The following is a 20,417-nucleotide window of genomic DNA, read 5'->3' as shown; positions in this document are numbered from 1 at the left end:
TTTTTTTTTTTTTGTCTATTATTGAATTTCTATGCTTTTTAATCTGGGAGGTAAGAAATGGGATCCTGTGCAAGTTTGCTGAGAATGGCTTGATCATTTGCATGGTTATTGAGTTCAGTGGGATTTACTCCCCTGCTATCATGCTTAGGATAGGTGAAATTGACCATGGGGGATGGGGGGAGGGGAGGAGGAGGAAGGGCAGTGGTAGAGGAGGAGGAAGGGCAGAGGGGAGGAGAAGAATGGGAGCAGGTGGGTGAGGGCTGGTTTGATCATTTGCATGCTTTTTGAGTTTCCTGTGCCATCATGCTTAGGATAGGTAAAACTGACCATGGGGAAGGAGGAGAAGAAGGAGGGAGGGCTGAAGTGGGCAGGGAAGGAGGAAGAAGGAGGAAGGGAGAGGAGAAAGGAAGTAGAGGAGGGGAAGGAGAGGGGGAAGGAGAGGAGAGAGGGGGAGGGGAAAGGCAGGCCTGATTATTTGCATGCTTATAGAGTTCAGTGGGAGTTACTCCTGTGCAGCCATGCTTAGAATAGGTAAAACCTACCATGGAGAAGGAGGAGGAGGAGGGGACAGGGAAGGAGGGAGGAGGGGATTGGAAGGGGATGGGGAGGGGGGAGGGAGGGGCAAAGGAAGGGGGAGGGAAGGGGCAAAAGGGAGGGGATAGGGAGGAGGAGGAGGGGAGGGCAGGTTTGATCATTTGATCAGTAGGATTTGCTCCTTTACAATCATGCTTAGGATAGGTGAAACTGACTTGGGGGAGGGGGAAGGTAGAGAGAAGGGAAGGAAGGGGAAGGGGAGAGGGAGGGGACGGGGAGGAGATTGGATGGGTGAGCACTGGGTAGAGGGGAAGCCCCTTTCCTTTCCAAAAGGAAAACATTGTGAACAGTATCATTCTTTTTCGGGGTTTCTCTCACCTTTTTATTCTACAGTTGGCACATGTAGTCTCCCACCCAAATTTAAACCAAAGTTGTTCATGGCCACATTCACATCAGATTTTATGTCACTTTAGACAGTCATAGCTTCCCCCATAGAATCCTGGGAAGTGTAGTTTGTGAAAGGTGCTGAGAGTTACTAGGAGAGGCCCTATTCCCCTCATAGAGCTACAATCCCCAGAAGAGGGGCTGACTGTTAAACCACTCTGGCCCTGGAGTTCTGTCAGGGGAATAGGAGCTTCCTAACAACTCTCAGCACCTACGACCATACCACCTTGAACACTCCTGGTCTCGTTTGATCTCAGAAGCTAAGCAGGGTTAGGCCTGGTTAGTACTTGGATGGGAGATTGCTTGGGAACACCGGGTGCTGTAAGCTTAGACGAAGGCAATGGCAAACCACCTCTGAATACCTCTTACCATGAAAATCCTATGAATCTCTCTAAAAAGATTCATAGGGTCGTCATAAGTCATAGTTGACTTGAAGGTTTATAACAACAACTCTCAGCACCCTTCACAAACTACACTTCCCAAGATTGTTTGGGGGAAGCCAGGATTGTCTAAATTGGAATAACTTTTAGGTCTTGGTGTGGCCCCTGATTAGCCAAGCCAAACAGCTGTGAGTCTGGCTTTTAGAACACTGACAGTTGCTTTTTACTGAGCATGCCTGACATAATAATAGACTTCAATGTTAAATTTCTTAAATTAATTAAAAATCAGCCATGATTTTTAAAGAAATTTAAACTGCAGAAGATGAAGGTCAGCGTATGGGGCAAGGTCCGTAATAGGATTACAGGCACTCTGTAAACATGGCTGATTTTTAATTAATTTCAACAAATTGTGAGACCACTGACAGAAGAAAGTCCAACGGGTCTGGAGTTTTTTCTCTTTTTTTGTACTTTGAACTCTGAATTCTCTCTGACTGTTTTGTGTATCACCATGAAAACTTAGAGGGTTGTTAAGCAAGCATTCCTGAGTTCAGGACTATAAATTTTGTAAGATTTTGTTTTGAAATGAGCTTATGGGAAGCATAAGAATGGCATGGGGGTATTTTTCTGATTACCTTTGCAAGGCACTGGAAACGTGGGAAGTATGTGGGTAATTCCTTTGTCAGTACCATTAAAGCCTCTGATAGAGGTGTAGAAAGTACCTACATGATCCAGGCAAGGGGAAGCTCCTTTGTTATGGGCTGTGGGGCTATTTCCATCCCAACAACCTAGGAAAAAATGCAGTTAAGATGCAGTTAAACAGTCTTTAAATTAAATTCCAGCAGGAAGGGGGAGAGTGGTTTAAAGAAGAACAGTAATTCCATTAACCAGTCATTCTCATTGTGGTTCTTCTCTCAGAGTTGAGCAAATAAAGGCATCAAGTGAGGGAAATTTGCTTAACAAGACAGTTGTGAACATCTACTTTTTGATGGTGATCCTTTCAGGAGCACCTTCTGTTTATCGCTCTGTCGTTGGAGGGTTGTGAAGTCACAGCCCTGAAAAGGTTCTGTGAAGTTTCTGGCACTCCTTGAGAGCAAAGAGCAAAAAGGCATGGGATAGTATTTTCAGTTACACATATGCATTTAGTGAGACCTGCACAACATGCCTGCCTCTGGATTTTTTTCTCCCCATTTCCGGGCAACTCCAGATGCCTTTTGCATTTGAGAAACCTGGAATTGAAAGTACTTGCTGTTAAATAGAAACGGATATGCTTTTCCCAGCTTATCTCAGAATGACTCAGAAATGAACGGAGTTCTTTCCAAAAGAACTAGGAAGAACTCAGTTTTCTGAGCCTTGGAGTGCCTTAGAAAATGATCTCTCACTTTCCTTAGTTATCTGGCTAGCAGGGGGAAAAAGGGGGGAGAGGGAAGGGTGGACAGACCCTTTCCCTGTGCTCTGATACTGTTCCCATAGCTGCTGCTGACCTGGCAGGTGAAGAGAAGGGACAGAGTATTACGGGGAGTGACTGGCTGACAAAGATGTTGTTCTGAGGACACGGCTGGAAATGGGAATTCTCTTCCAGCTTGAAATTTTGTCAGAGTTGGAGCAATTTTTGGGACTTTTAAATCACCTGCTCCTCCAAGGTGGACTTTCCAAAGTCTAGCTTGGGAGAACTTTGCCAGTATCTTTTCTCTGAACAGTAATTGCATGAAATTGTTTCTACAGGGTGCAAGGGAAAGTCGCCCTTGAGTAGAGTGGTATTTTTGTATGTGGGATGATTTGGATTTGTACTGCTGTGTGATGAGTCATACCTTCACACTTCCCAGGCTCCATTATCCCCTTAATTTGGCAATCATAGTTAACTGGTGTTGAGAGACACTCTCCCTCATGTGCAAAAGTTATATTTCTTTGAATGTATTCAGAACAGGTTTTGGTGCTAAGTCTTGGTGAGCCCTCACTCCAGTTAAATCCTTTTCCTGGTTTAGTTAGATGCTAGAAACAGTTGGTTCGCATGTAACACCAAGCCATGGCTTAATACAGACACATGAGTATGAGGGTTTCCAGAAAGGAGATTCTGGTGGCTCTGCTCTTCCATCAGTCCTGCTGCTACTGTGCTGTTGTGAGCTAAGCCATGATTCTGTGTTGTCAGAATCTAGTCCTGTGGTTTGTGTGGAGGACTAAATGAGGAGCAAAGTGGCTGTGATCTATTCTCCAGGAACCTGCACATTGACATGAAGCCATAGTTTGGTGTAGCGTTGTGTATGAACCAGCTTGTTGAATCTGTTATCTGTTGTATTTCCAAAGTGGGATTCTTAGAGCATGCTTACCTGGGAGTAAGCTCTATTGAAATTAGTGTGACTTACTTTTGAGTGGACATGCATAATCTCATAATTTGCTTCTCTGATTCTGCTTATGTACTAAAGGTCTTAAATCATTTTACAAATGAGCTTTTGCCTCTTGCATTATTCCCTGTGGCGCAGAGTGGTAAGTGGCAGTAATGCAGCTGAAAGCTCTGCTCACGGCTGGAGTTCGATTCCAATGGAAGGTGGAAGTTGAATCTCCGGTAAAAGGGGTCGAGCCTTCCATCCATCCGTGGTCGGTAAAATGAGTACCCGACATATGCTGGGGGGTAAAGAAAGGCCGGGGAAGGAACTGGCAATCCCACCCCATATATACGGTCTGCCTAGTAAACGTCGCAAGACGTCACCCTAAGAGTCGGAAACGACTCGCACTACAAGTGCAGGGACGCCTTTACCTTTATTATTTTATTATGATTCTTGCTTTGAAGAGATCCCCAGACTAAAAGCTGTATGGATGGTAGATAAATAATTAGTCTGCAAGACCTTTTTATATTGTCACCTTTAAGTCTGAAGCATACTTCAGATACGGCTAAATACTTTGCTGTCTCCCAGAAACAGCTGTTTTCCCATTGCATGAAACCTGAAGAAATGCTCTGTATAAACCAAAAGCTCACATTCCACATTGTGAATTTTCATCCTGATAAACATATTGTTTTACTACTTTTGTACTTTTTTTGGGTATTCTGCAAAAATGTCATTTTATGTGTTCCAGTTTTGTATTTGCTAAAAATATTTACCACTTACCTCTTCTTCTGAACTTGTACTTGGCTATTTAAAGAACAGCAAAATAAGGGGTTATGCTACTGTACACATTCAGAGCTGCAGTATGGGTCTGCTACTCTGTGCTTTGATAGGTAAGATCTCTGAAGTGAGGTAGCAGGCATTTATTTATTTATTTATTTTATTTAATTTATATACCGCCCTAAGCCCGAAGGCTCTCTGGGCGGTGTACATAAAAGGTAAAAGCAGGCACAATATATAAATACAATAAATATAATAACTCAAAAAACAAAAACACACAAACAATACGAGAACCAAACAACATCCAGAATACAACATAGTAATAAAATACTGTAAAAATACACTTTAAAATGCCTGGGAGTATAAAAAGGTTTTCACCTGGCGCCGAAAAGATAGCATATAACACATTCTAAAACAGTTACATTGGTTGCCAGTTCATTTCCGGGCTCAGTTCAAGGTGTTCATGTTTAAAGCATCTGGGTGTGTTGTGGATTTATGCGGCAGATGCGTTCTGTACACGTTCAGAGGCACTTTTTCTGTCCGAAAAAGTCCTAGATAATGTAAATCCAGTGATTTCCTAGACACGATCCTTGAAATGGGGTTTGGATGGTGCTGATTATTCACTAAGTGAAGGAAGAAGTATGTGCTACAAAGTATGGGCAGGCGCAAGAAAAATGCAGATATGTGCTGAAGCAGTATGCTATGCAAGCAAATAATGTACAATGTACACAGCATACATGCACTCCCACTACAGCCTCATAGACTCCAGAATTCATCCAACACCACTGTTCCAGGCAACTGCGTCAACTAACTATAGGTACAGTATGGGACCTTACTTTGGTAAAGGAAGTTTTGTAGCAACGGCTGTACTGCATTGGGCTTGAGAAACAGCCTGGACAAGTGGAGATTGGACAGAGTGGCATCTTCCAATATGGAATAACATTCTCTTAGTTAAGCCCAATCAATTAAGTTTGTATTTTGGGGGCAAACATTAACAGTACAGTTTCATAAACAATGCTGTATGGTTGGAATCAAACCTTTGGCTCCCTCTTGTGGAAATTCCTCTCCAGTGCATGTTGTATCTACTATTGTTTTCTTTACATACTGAATTGAGTTACTATGCCTGTGGAAACGTGTTTTTTGCTTCTCCATTCCGATTTTCTTGGTGGCAGCCCCATGGTATTTTCTACTAAAACCCTAGGCTGAGCCTAACCTTGGTTGATGCCCATTTTATGGGTAAATATGCCATTAACTCAGCAGGATATTTAGAGTATGTCCTCCCATTCGGCCAACGAGGCATCTGCCTTTAGGGCATCTCTAGATGAATGGGACCAAGAATATTCAGTTTGCTAAACTTGTGTTACAATTACCTTGAAGAAAGAAACTTTCTTTAAAGTGGCATTCTGGGGTGCTGCACACAATGAAGCAAGAATGACAAAGGCTACGATAGAAGTGGCACAAATTCTGAAGTGAATCTAACAAAACATGAGTGAGAGCATGGCAAAGAAGAAATTATTTTATGCCAGCACTGCATCTTCTAGTAGCCATCTAGGAGGGCTTTTCCAGGTAGTGAAGGGACTTTTGAAATCTGGTCAGAAGGAGATGGTGATTGAGCCACCGGAAGGAAGTACAGCTCTGTTGCCACCTCCTTTTGTGAAGTGTTTTGAGGATAAAGTCACTTGGATTCACACTGAACTAGATGCCACTGTTAGGATTAGTCCTGTGGAAGACCCAAGAGCACTGTCTGGTCAAGGTTTAAGGATCATTTTCAATTACTACAACCTGAAGATGTGATCAAGCTGCAGGAAGGAGTTTTGCTTGCCACATTTATTGTCATTTTTTGCCCCTCATAGAATCTAGTGGAAGGGAAGTGGCCTGGTGGATCCAGGGAGTGGCAAATGTTTCATTATGAGGGGGGAGGTGCCAGTGGCCCTGAAGGAGGCATTGGTGTGCTCCCTGTTTAAGAGGACCTCCTTGTACCTGGAAATGTTAGACAACTATCACCCAGTTGCTAATATCCCCTTGTTGGGGCATGGTGCTTGGGAAGATAGTTGTTGTTCAACTATAGATATGCTTGGAGACCCACTTCAGACCCTGGTTAGGAGCTGAAACTTTCTTGGTCATCTTGGGAGAGGGAGCGCAAACCTTTTGATTCTCCTTGACCTCTTAGTGGCTTTTGATACCACTGACCTGACCATGGTATCTTCCTGGAGCAGCTCCAGGATTGGCAGCTGGAGATCCAGCTTTATAGTGGTTCTGTTCCTACCTCTGGAGTCAATTTCAGAGAGTAGCAATGGGAGACTACAGTTCAGCCCTGTGAGAACAGGTCAGCATCTATAGACTACAGCTTAGTAACTATAACAAGCCCTAGAAGAAGACATTAGGGGATTTGGAGCATGATGTCATCAATAAGCAGGTGATAGCTAACTCTTATTTGTTTGTTCTATCTGAATGAGGAGAGGCAGTGCAGGTGCAGAACAGGTGCCTGAAAGTGGTAATGGCTTGGATGTGGGCCAATAAATTGAAGCTGAATTCCAACAAGATGGAGGTCCTGTAGGTTGTGGGTTTTCAGACCTGGGAATTGGAGAGATATCCTGTTCTGGATGGGTGTTGCACTTCCTTTGAAAGGTCAGGCACTGTACATAGCTTGGCAGCTAGCATTGCTTCTAGAAGCCCAGGTGGCTTCGGAGGCTAGGAGTGCCTCTTCCCAGCTGGGGCTGGTTTGCCTGCTGCAGCTTTTCCTGGACAGTGGGAGCCTGTAATGTATGTTCTGGTAACTTCCAGATTGGACTGTTGTGAGCTCTATGTGGGGCTGCCCTTGAAAAAGGTCCAGAGGCTGCAACTGGGGTCAAATGCAGTGGCCAGTTTGCTCACAGGCACTGCTAGCTGGACTCTTTTATAACATCACTTTTAAAAGAACTGCCTGGATTCCCAGTTATCTTTTGAGCCTGGTTCAGAGTGCTTATGCTGATATATATATATTATATATACCCTAAACCCCCCAAATATTTGAAAGAATACCTCCTGCCATATCAACCTACTTGTGCACTGAGATGTGCAGAGAAGGCCCTACTTGTGATATCAATGCCAACTGAAGTCTGGGGGAGTGGGGGTGCATGGGAGGACTTTCTCTGCGGGAGCCCTGTGCCCATGGAATTACTTCGAGGTGCATCATGGACTAACATTATTAGCATTTTCTTGAGAGGCAAAGATACACTGCTTTGCCCTAGGCATTTGGAAGGGAGTGAGGTTTAATGTTGGAAGCTGTGTGATCTGAATTATTCACCTAATTTTTAGAGTATGTTTCTGATGGTCTTAAACATTTATTTATTGCTTTTATATCATTGAGATTTTAGAAATATTGTTAATGGGGCCATTTTGGTGAAAGGTGGGTTATACGTAAATAAAAATAAAATAACTGCATCATTTTAAAGAGAGATTAACTTAATTTCACTAACCCAAGTACACTACAGTATTTAAAAATCTGGCTGTGCACACTGGTGTCAAACAATAAGGTTTCACAGAGGGAGGGGAGAGCTGAGTGAAGCAGACTATCATGACTAGCTTTACCCATATATGCTAGAAAGTTTAAATGCATTTTAGAATTGCCTGGCTTGACCATACAGAAGATTTGTGTAGTACAGAACCCTTTCTGTAATTATGACTGGCTAGATGTCCTCTGCGCGAATGCCCGAGCGGCAGATGGTCACCTCCTCTTTGTACCTGGCATCTGATACTCAAAAGTATGCTGTCTTTTGAATGGGGAGGCTTCTTTTTGCCTGTCATAGCTAATAGACATTGAATTCTACCCTCTAAACCCTTTTTTCAAGCCATAGAAGCTGATGGCCATGGCAATAAAAGACCTGTCATGTGAGGCATTCACTGGTTTTATACATGGCAACTGAAGTAATATGCAAATGTCTGTGTTACAGGCATATTTTGAAAACCATAGTATTACTACGTTAACAAGTCTGTTAGGAGTATTTACTCAGTTATGATTTGATGTTTTTCATTATACGGTTTTCATTGTTGAGAGCCCAACCTGTCTGTTGGAGTGCGGTTTCATTTTGCAGTAGACCCAACACAGCTGATTTGGGAGATCATGAGGAGTTCGTCAACTATATGGGGCATGTGCATGTTTTGAGGAAGCAACTTATGGAAATTTTCATCTAATGCTACATTTTGATTTTGTTTGTTTTGATATTGTTTAACATTTTGTTAACAATAGATATATATCTGGACAGATAACTAGAAGAAAGGAAGAGAGGAAATGGGAAATTAGAAACTGTGGAGAGCAGGTGTACTCTTCTTTCCTCTCTTCCTCCCCCCCCCCAATTTCTTCTAGAAGACTTAGCCGGCATGCACTCTCCTTGGTGTTCAAAATTTGGCATTCTTAGGAATTTCTCTGTAGCCAAAACATACATAACTTTAAAAGAAGTGGAGATGTGATGCTGAATTATACTCTAGAAATCACAGTTCTATACTCAGTTGTCAGTTCCACAGGTGAACCGCCCTAAATTGTACCTTGTGTTTTATTAACTGCATCAATACCATATCCATGGATTCACCTGTATGTCTAGGTAAAAATATTGGGGAGTGGGAAAACTTTTTCTCCCCTTTTTTCAGTAAAAACATTAAACCTATTGGGAAACTGAGATTGCTTCTTATGCAACATTTTCCCTTTTAGAATGCGATCCCCACTCCCATTTTAAAAATTATTGCATCCATTTACATTGCTGCAGATGCCATAGATGTGAAGGTAAAAATATTAGTGATAGTATTGCTACTGCATGTGTCTGGATTATTAAGCAACAGACGAATTGATACAAAGACGCTGCCAAATGTTGCAGAATGCAGAGCATTTTCAGGTATTTGGTTCATATCAAGAAATCTGCTGTAGTTATCATGCTGTAGTTATCATTTGGACAACAGAGCCTTTGACTCCTGTTGTATCTCACTTGCATCTTCTGCAGAAAGTGAAATAAACAGTGTTGAAAAGACAGATATGCACATACTATCATAGAACATGCTAATATATAAGAGAAGTGTCTTTCAGTTCATGAAAGCTTCCATTTTCTGAATTCCCTAAAGCTCATAATGAAACTTCAGAAGCTGTGGATCTTTCAGAGACTGACTAGGGAAATAAACTTGAGATTTTAGTGTGTCTGCAAATATCTTTATATTTGTATATTCTGTGAATATCTTGAGAAGGACCAGGGTATACATAAATATGGGTTCAAGATAACTAATGTTTCTTTACAGTGACTATTGGTGCACAGATCAGCTAACAATTAAAATAAGAATTTTGAAACAACTATCATTTCATTAAATAATTTCATAAAACAGAACACTAGCTATAGTGTCTGTCTTAAAAACAATAACCTCTAAAAGACTTCAGAAAATTAATAAAAATATTCACTGCTGCTGAAAAGAAACCAAAATTAGTGCCAGGCAAGCCTCTTAAGGGAAAGAATTTCAAAGGTGGTGTGTCACTACCAGAAAGGTCCTATTTGTAATGGTGAGGCAACTTGAAAGGAGTGGCAGAAGACTTAGTGTCTTGGCAGGGTCATCTTGGAGCAAGCAGCCCTTGACTTGCACTAATTTTAAGCTGTATAGGACTTTGAGAGTCAAAATCAACACTTGAACTGCGTTTAGACAAGCTTGAAGCCAATGTTATTGCTTGAAGACTGGGAAATGTATGGTCTGACTAACCAGGCCCAGTTAGTAATCGTAACTGCAGTATTTTATTAATATCAACTAAAATTGCCAGTTTTTGAAGACAGCTCCACATATAACTTCATGATAGTAAATGAAACATAATACTACCACAGCATGGATAAAGGTGTTTGTCTCTGTCCAGGAGGAATATGAATTGGCATGCCAGCCTAAGCTGTTAGACACTGTTTGTAGGTGATTGTTGTGTTTTGGGAATTGGATTTTTAGTTTGTTCAGGATGGAGTTGGTCAGTGAAGCATTCTGTGAGACTCACAGACAGGGTTTTTAGCAGAGAGAGGAAAACCTGAAGCAGAAGGGTTAAGCTGGAAGAACAGAGCGCCAGGTTTGCCAAGGTCAGCAGCTGGCTGGCAAGCAGATAAGAAGGGACTCTTGCAGAAGCTCTGTGTGGGGGAAAAGTCGTTTGTTGAGAGAACTGTGTCTAATGTCTTTGCCTAGTAAAGACTCTTACAAGAAACTTGCCTGGCCTGGCTTATTCCTGTTCTATGCGACTCTTGGATTCCATCCTTGTATGATCTCTATACGCATGCACCGACAAGTTGCACTCCCCCTGAAGGAGCAGATTCATGGTCTGGGGTTGCTCCTAGAGGTTGACAACCTTTTTGGCCAGTGGGCATATCTGGAATTTTGAGAGCATGTTGTGGGCACCAGTCTTAAAATACCTGGTGTAGGGGTATGGCATTGCACAAATGACTGCCACATCTAGTAGAACAGTAAAAAGAAATAGGACCACAAAATGGGGCAGGCATAGTACCCCATCAGCCACCCCATAAATATGGGAAAAATACTTAATATCAGCTACTGCTGCACTTGCTCACAGAGAAGCTGTTTGCACATCTCCTTGTTCAAATGTATGGAAAGGTGGGTGTTGAATCCCGGCATCTGCTGAAATGTGGGGATGTTTAAGGGGTCATGTTCATTATAGGAATGTTCAATGTTTGCCGGTGCAAACAGGAACTGAAGATGAAGAGCAAATAGTCTCTTGTGCATTGCAGATTTTGAGGGGATATTTACTGATATCTTTTGTGGGAGCCATAGGAGACACTCGTGATTGCATTGGTGGCTGTGGGTGCCACACTGGCAACCACTAGATCCATAATTTTTGCTAGAACAAGAGGCATCAGGTGCAAGGAGTGTCTGCACTCAGCTGTGGCTATTTCACCAGCTATGGACATTCTTGATTGATAGCCTGGCCACCACCCATCTTAACTACTGTACTTATTCTTCATGTACTACTTGAGATGGGCACAGTGGGTAATTCCATGAAAATGTCAACCTACAGAGCCATTTTTTGTTTCATATATAGTCAACATGTTCTGTTTCATTTTAAAGGTAATTTTCCAAAATTTCGTTATCTGACTATAGTTTTTCAAAATGGCATTTTGCACGTGAGTAAAACAACCAGAAGCATGGCATGTACAATGACTCAAAATTTCTCTATTTTTTCCTTATCTTCAGTAAAACACTTCTTCAAGAAAATAGACAATAAGTTAATGATCCTGTATTGTACTGATAGGTTTCTTATTTGGTAAACTAAAAATGTTTATGATAGGAACAAAATTAGATGAGCTTAGGAAAATAAAACTTAATGTTGGTTGAGCATATGTTGGTAACAAAAACATGCTTTCCTCCCTCAAGACTTGAAACAAAAGTTCTATAAGTTTTAACTTTATTCTCTTCTTTGAGGCTGTTAGCATTAAGAAAATGTGATGAGATATTATCTGAAGTGTGTTTTACATGCAACAGTGCTTGTGACCAACATAACACCACAATGTGCAACTTACAGAGCATAAATGTTTTGTTCCTTGTGTTCTTTAAATCCTCTTTTAGGATTGTCATGATTCCCTGAGAATTTAATAATAATTAGACCTATTATTTGTATCATTACCATACCATCAATGAGGGCATCATACAGAGTTTTAGAAAATGAGACAGCCCCTGCTGTCAAAAAGCTTACAGTCTGAAATACAAGTCGACAAGGGGAGGGTGGACATACCATATTGCTTTAAAATAAAAGCAATATATGTTAGTATATTTAGTAATTGGGTAACTTTATATATCTATATATGTATATATCTCTATCTCTATCTCTATCCTGCCCTTCCTCCTAGTTGGAGCCCTGGGCAATAATTTGGTTATTTGAAAGTAAACCTCAACCTGGGCGTGGTTTAGAAATCTGTAGAATTGATATTTCTCTAATAGTTCCCCACCCCCTTTCATGAAGCATGTGGAAGCTTTGATCATCTCCTCAGATGTATCAAGGAGGCAGGGCCGCCCTGATTTGCTCTCCCTAGCTCAGCTGAATAGGTGGGGTCATCTAGAGACACACGAAAAATCAGCTCAAGAGCTGAAGGACTCTTGCCTTGCCTCAGGGCATAGTACAACCCTGTAAAAGGTTGAAGGCAGTCTTTGACACAAATTAATTTTTCACATAATTTAAAATAAACACCACAAATATAGGGAATAATGGCACTATGGGAAATGTGATTATCCCAAAAGAGAAAGCCAAAGCAGAAACACCCACACAAGTGCTTATGTAAGTTGGCAATGTCATTATTGTTGAGTTTGAGACAGGGAAATTGGAAAAAAAACTGTTAGTGAAAATTTGTTTTGAAAATGTATTTGTTTGATCATTAATATGAAATTCTCTTTTTAAAAAAGGGAACTTCTGTGACATTTATCTTCTCTGCAAATGATGATAAATGGGTTGTTGCCACAGCCAAGGGTAAACTCCCATATGTGTTACAACTTTCCATATGGACTTGATGCTGACCTGCAACTTGTGAATGCATAGTAAAGTACCGTATGTGCAGAGTCTTGCTTTGGAGGCAATTATTTGTGGGTGTCTGTCAACTAATTGTCACGTTACACTGGTCACGTTATGTTGGTTACAGATCATTTCCAAGAAAAACTTTTTTGTTTTTGTTCAGTTTTCAATAAACATTACCATAAGTTTAACATTTGCCCATGAAACATTAGCTTTTTATGTATATTGTTACAGATGGATTTTCCCCCCCCAACAGTCATACTTTTAGATAATACAATTATCCAAGTTACAGATCAGTTCTTGAGGTTGCAAAACTTACGTTGGTCACGTCTTTTAAAATGGACAAAAAAGAAGCATTTAAACTACCTGTGGCAGACTTCTTGATTATTTTTGTAGGGAAGATCAGTCCAGTTAACAAATAGTTTAATGTTAATTGGAGTTCAAATAATATTAACTAAAATACAAAACATTATGTAAAGAAGCTTACAAATGTTATGTTGGTCACTATGGAATTACCCTAATCAATATGTAGATTTATATGCAATTGCAATGTAGAACAAACATTTCATATCTATTTGTCTTCCTTACATAAATATGAGACTCAGTTTTGCTAGTCTTATTGGTGGAGAATTGAACAAATTGTGTTTTTTTAAAAAACCCATTGTTACTAGATTTTTCAACTGAATTTTCCAAAATGATAAACATTAAACAAAACAGAACATTAAAATACAATGTAAAATCAAATAGAAATTGAAAGCATGCAGCAGCATTAGCAACTAGCAATAAACAACAATAAACAACAGAAATTAATAAACAATTTCTTGTGTCACGTGCAAGAACTTCAGTGCTCGGTATGACCAGAAGTAGGCAGATGTGTGTTCTTGGTGGCTACTGCTACATAATAGTACTGAGTGCTTATCAAAGAAGATTTTATCAGCAACATCTGAAAATATATAATTATTTTGATAGAACAGTCTAGTAATTACTTTGTTCTGCCTCAGGATGCTTCATTAGTTATTTCAGCCTGTTCGAATTAATTTGGTGTGTCGTTAATGCAGAAGGATTGTTCTTGCTTTTGCTCACTATGTATTCATAAGTGTGTTTTGTCATCTGTATATTATGACCAATATAATTCTTATCAACATGCTTACTCCTAGAGAAGAATATTGTCACATTACTTGCCTTGACCTTGATTGCTGTGGTGAAGTTTATGGGGGTGCTAAGGAGCGCTTGTAAAAGAGTATTCTATAATAAGAAAAACCTCTGGTTTAAAAATGTTCCTACAGCTGCACAGAGCTTCTTACCATGCTCTAAAAAGCAGGAAAATTGGCCAGCTTTAGTGGATGCATCAAGAGTGTGGGGAGACCACAACTCCTCTCTGATATGCTGTACTGCCCTACAATTTTGTAAAAATGCAAACACAATTTGGATTGGTCATTGGCAGTACAAAACACTACCTGTGTAGCTTGGAAGAATTTGGTAACATGCTCTGAGCATATGGTGAGTGCTAGCAACACCTGCAATCAGCCCAAATAACAGAAAGACATATGACATGAGTGATCATGCATAGGTTTGCACTATTCTCTTTCTGTCTTTTCCTCCATCCCCCCCTCACCTTCTCTTTCTTCTTTGGGACTGCTTATACACACCCACATACAAAGTAAGATGAAGAAAGGGGAGGGGGGAGGAAAGGCTACATTCTCAGCAAAACTGTTTTCCTTTTGGCAAATGAGATGTACTTCCTCTCCCATGTAAAACTCCCTCTCTCCCTCCCTCTGTGCCAACAACAGGGAGACAGGAGTGTAACCCAGCTGCAACTCTGCTCATTTACTTGGAAGCAAGTCTGATTGAACTCAGTGGCACTTCTGAGTAGGCATGGTTGACTCTCTTTCTTCCTATACATTGCTTATATAAAAGATATGAGTTTGTATAAACAAGAAACTTATGAAGTTGTGAAGCACATACTGAGTATCTTTTAATACAAATTTGTGGAATTGTGCATTTCCGCAATTGCACAAACTTTTGTTAAAAACTATGAGCCGCAGCGGATGTTTGAAAAAACATTGGATTGTATTCCCCCCTGCCATTCCGGTGTTTCACTTAAGCACAAATGACAATGCAAACATACATTCCTTAAAGTTTTAAACAAGTCTGCCAGTTTTTATACTGATATTCAAAAAACTGTAGAATCCATAGGTTGAAGGCAATAATCAAATAAAAACAGACCTGGAAGTTTGAACTCCTGTTATCTATTTTGTCTGTACTTCCTGAACGCTCACACAAGGGGGAGGGGGAACAGGTCTTAGCTGCACATGCGGTGCGTTATCATTCACTCTAATGCAAATGTTTAAAAATCCATTAAAAATCAACCACTGCATTTTTTAACTTAGAAACACCAAGAGGCACTCCTACCATGATGGGGCTATCAAATGGAATCACTACAGGTGCTGTATCTGTTGTCAGCTTTTTAATAATTGAAGGGAAAAATAGGGTAGAAATGGGTTGAAAAAAAGTGTGCTGCACTTCTGGGTTGTTTCTGACCATTTTTTTCACTTTAACCTGGCAATTCTCACCAAGTTTTTGGGATATTGCTATGAAAATTGAAAATTGGCACCCTTGTTAAGCAGGCGATTCCAACATATAAGGTATGTAGTTTTCCATTGCCATTTGTTCTTATGCAAGCCACCAGAAGGGCATGGGGTCTGTGTGATTTTGATTTAACATGGTAGAACTCAATTTTACTCCATCAGCTATCCAGACAGCATAGTTTTAACACCTTCAAAGTTTTTGATTTTGTGTAGGTATAGGAAGAATTTGAAACAAATGGATAAATTGCTGATTTGTGTTATTTAATTAGTTCAATCTCTATGCCAATTAAATTTTGCCCCCAATCATTTAATGAACACAGTTATGCTGTAAATTACTTTTAATGCGATTTTTCCATTTTTCAGAACTTTTGTGGTTAGTTTTAGCCTTGCTTACTGTATTTAGTACACCCAAGGAGCTGTATTAAAAAGAGGTCACATCTTCTGTGTGCAATATTTTGATGTAATTTAATTAGTTGAATGATTAAGGGCAGTATGTCTGCAGCCATGTCAGAGTAATGAGAAGTGAAGCAATTAAGCTTCTGAAACTGAACTTGGATTATGTGCAGTGAAAAGCAAAAGCAGATTTAAAGGGCAATAGGTTTTATAGCTGTACCAAATAAAGTGGCAAAAATGGCGTGGATATTCAAGCTTATTGAATAACTACCCCTGATGTCAAATTTTGACCACTGTGAGCTATCCTTTAGTCTTCAGATTTTAATGAACGTTAATCATAGTCAACAGTAATATGGATGTAACTAAACATAAGGCGAGCTCTGCTGGATTAGGCAAAGACCCATTTAATCCAGCATCCTTTTCTCACAGTACCAACCATATGCCTATGGGAAGTCCACAAGAAGGACGTGAGTGCATAGGACTCTCCCACATGTGGAGGTAGTTCACAGCCACCATGGTTAGTAGCTATTGATAGCTATTGATCTGCAGGGTGGCCTGCAGAGGGAATGGGGACTTGGCAAAAACCACCACCACTTCTGTTAGCAGAGGCATTGTCTGGATCAAAAGCTAGGTGAACAGAAGGGCACAGTTGGATTCAAAACTTTATTAAGTTTAGTTTAACATTTACCATATTGATACTGGCATATATTAAAAATAAAAACAAATTATCAGTGGACAAATTTGTCCATCAAAACAATGCAGTTTGATTTCTTGTATGATATTTCCTTTTTGTACTATATCTGATATTGTTTGTTTTGGTTAAATGATATAATGCTCCTGAAAACCATAGAATATTATTGCTTTCCTAAGTTGCTGGTTTGTTAATGTTTATCTCTCAATGTGATAATATCTGCGCATCAGTGTGGACTGATTAATAACCTCAATTGCTTTATTTTTTGCCTAGTATACAATGGTCCAGGCTTAATTTCTTTGGTTTATTGTATTATCTTGATTTGGAGTTCTTCTTCTGTATTTATTTTTTCTTTTTTGACCTTGCATTTGCATCGTAAGAAAATTTCAATAAATGTATGATGATGATGCATATAGTGATGTTGCCATGCTATACCAAGGAGTAGATCCTCTGGCATCTATAATTTGATTCAGTAATGTGCAGCTGTGACCTGTTTAGAAGAATGCTTATGGCCGTAACTAAGAATCTAAAGTGACACGCTGCCCTGCTTGCTCATTAATAGATTGCCCAGCTTTAACTAAGCAGACTGCTTTAAATACTAGATGTTTGTAGGGTAGTATTGATGAAAAGCACAGCTGCAGTCTTGGTTAAGAACATTTGTTCCAGTATGCTCACCCTGTGGTGGCTTACACTGCTGTGATTAGTACTTGTTGTTGTTGTTATGTGCCTCCAAGTCGACTGCGACTTATGGCGACCCTATGAATCAGCAACCTTCAAGAGCATCTGTCATGAACCACCCTCTTCAGATCTTGTAAGTTCAGGTCTGTGGCTTCCTTTATGGAATCAATCCATCTCTTGTTTGGCCTTCCTCTTTTTCTACTCCCTTCTGTTTTCCCCAGCATTATCTCTTCTAATGAATCATGTATTCTCATTATGTGTCCAAAGTATGATGACCTCAGTTTCATCATTTTAGCTTCTAGTGACAGTTCTGCTTTAATTTGTTCTAACACCCAATTATTTGTCTTTTTTGCAGTCCATGGTATCCGCAAAGCTCTCCTCCAACACCACATTTCAAATGAGTTGATTTTTCTCTTATCCACTTTTTTCACTGTCCAACTTTCACATCCATACATAGAGATCGGAAATACCATGGTCTGTATGATCCTGACTTTAGTGTTCAGTGATACATCTTGCATTTAAGGACCTTTTCTAGTTTTCTCACAGCTGCCCTCCCTAGTCCTAGCCGCCTTCTGATTTCTTGACTATTGTCTCCATTTTGGTTAATGTCTGTGCCAAGGTATTGATAATCCTTGACAAGTTCAATGTCCTCATTGTCAACTGTAAAGTTACATAAATGTTCTGTTGTCATTACTTTAGTCTTTTTGACGTTCAGCTGTAGTCCTGCTTTTGTGCTTTCCTCTATAACTGTCATCAGCATTTGTTTCAAATCATTACTGGTTTCTGCTAGTAGTATGGTATTGTCTGCATATCTTAAATTATTGATATTTCTCCCTCCAATTTTCACACCTCCATCTTGGTCCAATCCCGCTTTCCATATGATATATTCTGCATATAGATTAAACAAGTAGGGTGATAAAATACACCCCTGTCTCACACCCTTTGCGATTGGGACCCAGTCGGTTTCTCCATGTTCTGTCCTTACAGTAGCCTCTTGTCCAGAGTATAGGTTGTGCATCAGGAGACGCCCCCATTTCTTTTAAAGCATTCCATAGTTTTGCATGATCTACACAGTCAAAGGCATTGCTGTAATCTATAAAGCACAGGGTGATTTCCTTCTGAAATTCCTTGCTCTGTTCCATTATCCAATGTATGTTTGCAATATGATCTCTGGTACCTCTTCCCTTTCTAAATCCAGCTTGGACGTCTGGCATTTCTCGCTCCATATATGGTAAGAGCCTTTGTTGTAGAATCTTGAGCATTACTTTACTTGCATGGGATATTAAGGCAATAGTTCGATAATTACTTTTTAATTTTTTTTTATTCAAGATAAAGTAGAATTTTGAGAATTACTTTACAGTCACAAGATAAAAATAACAAAACTGTCTAGCTTAATCTATAATTACAATAGAGGTAAACAGCAATCCCATATCTCCCCAGAGATGCATAGCCTGGACAGCAAATGGAATATGGAACCTCAACATCAGGTAGCACCCCAAACATTGAGGGACAAAGGCTAAGATCTGAATCCTATTCTTGTGGGAAAATTCCCAGCAACTGCCAGGAATTAATTAGCCAATCAGGGGGCTTTCTGATAATGAACGCTTCTGGAGCTTTCGAGCCTAATGGTCACGCACTCACCAGCCTTCCCAGGTGACTTGGCCTTGATGTACGTCTCCACTGTTAAGCAGGTGTTCTTGCTTATAGCTTAATTAACTACCTTCAGCTGTGAGAACTGAAAACTTACAGCCTTCTCAGAGGCCCCATTTCAGGGAAGATGTTTCCCTCACAGTTCCTTGTCTCAGAACCATTTCAGTTTTTAAGCTTTCAAACCAGGCATTCCTGACAACTTTAGCCTTAGAAATACGCATCTTAGATTCGAAAATTGTTCACATAAGCTAATACAGACCATGTTTGTTGAAGTTTACTTTAAAAATATCAACAAAGAAATCTACACTGAAATTGCCCATAATATCACCAGAATTTAGATTTAATTTAGCAGGTGGCCACTAGGGGACAGTGCAACAATAGCAAAACCCCTCACAAAAGTATTCATTTCTTGAGCCTCCGCTCCCCTTTTTACTGTTTAGTAAACATAATAAAACTAACACATTGGTTTACGTCCAGTTAGAGTTGCAATAAGACACACTCAATAAAGTAAGCAAAGTTATTGGATCAACAGTGCTTAGAACTAAGGGTGAGAATGTTAACTCTGTAAAAAAAATGCATATGAAATAAACTGCATTGAAGCAATGGAAAAAACTTTTCAATATATATCATGTAATCACATTACAATATATATTATGTGATATTTGTTCATCTTTGTCCCCATTGGCTCCTGTGAGCTTCAGTGGTGATATACAGTAAACCAGTGTAGAGAACTCACGAAGTCTATATGTATTTTGATTTACCATGTCTTGGTGTGTCTGTAGAAATAATACTTAGTATCCTGAAGGTGTCACATATATGCCTGATGCACAAATTATATGCAGTAAAGATGTGCATATTTTCTCCAAGCCTTTTAATTTAAGCCGCTCTATTTTTGTGAGGTTCTTACGTTGCTCTTATTAAATTTTGGATGCTTCTTCTTTTAGTTTGTAGTGTTTTTTAAATACTTTTAATTAGATTGTTATTGTAATACTGTAACACACTCTGGGAATTTATTTGAAGATTGCAATGTGTGTTTCCAAAATAAAAATACAATGTGTTAAACATTACAGATCATATTCTATAAACTAAGATATGATTTGTCCATGTTTTGAGTCAGAAGGTCTTGTATATTCTTTACTGTGAGCCTTTTATGAACATGTATTCATCATTTTGTGGTAAAAATGTAACTCATTTTGTGATCACAGTTGAGACAGAATTTATCAGTTTTAAGTTTTTATTATTTGTGTACTTGAAAGATTAAGTTGCCAAGCCAGTTATCTCAAGAATCCCCTCCTTCCATGTGACCTGCTCAAGATCTGTGTTAATTTCTGAGGCTCTCCTTGCTGCCCCTTTCCTACAGAAGTGGGAACAAAAGAAAGGGCTTTTTCAGTTGTGGTGCCTAAACTATACAAAAGCCTACCAAGTCAAGTGCAGTCTGGTTTCCTTCTTGCCTAAATAGGG

The 20,417-nt window shown here is 39.8% G+C and overlaps 1 protein-coding gene and 1 pseudogene across 8 annotated transcripts in view; both read left to right on the top strand.

Annotated features, from left to right (window-relative positions):
- The window catches only part of AGAP1 (ArfGAP with GTPase domain, ankyrin repeat and PH domain 1), a 639,639-nt gene that overhangs the window by 125,620 nt on the left and 493,602 nt on the right, over positions 1-20,417 (top strand). The gene's annotated exons all lie outside the window — the stretch shown is intronic.
- Positions 1,188-1,306, top strand: LOC133378504 (5S ribosomal RNA; annotated as a pseudogene).

This window comes from Rhineura floridana, chromosome 2 (assembly GCF_030035675.1).
Source record: "Rhineura floridana isolate rRhiFlo1 chromosome 2, rRhiFlo1.hap2, whole genome shotgun sequence".
Taxonomy (NCBI): domain Eukaryota; kingdom Metazoa; phylum Chordata; class Lepidosauria; order Squamata; family Rhineuridae; genus Rhineura; species Rhineura floridana.
Note: the sequence above shows the minus strand (reverse complement) of the source record. Positions and strands in the feature narration are given on the sequence as shown.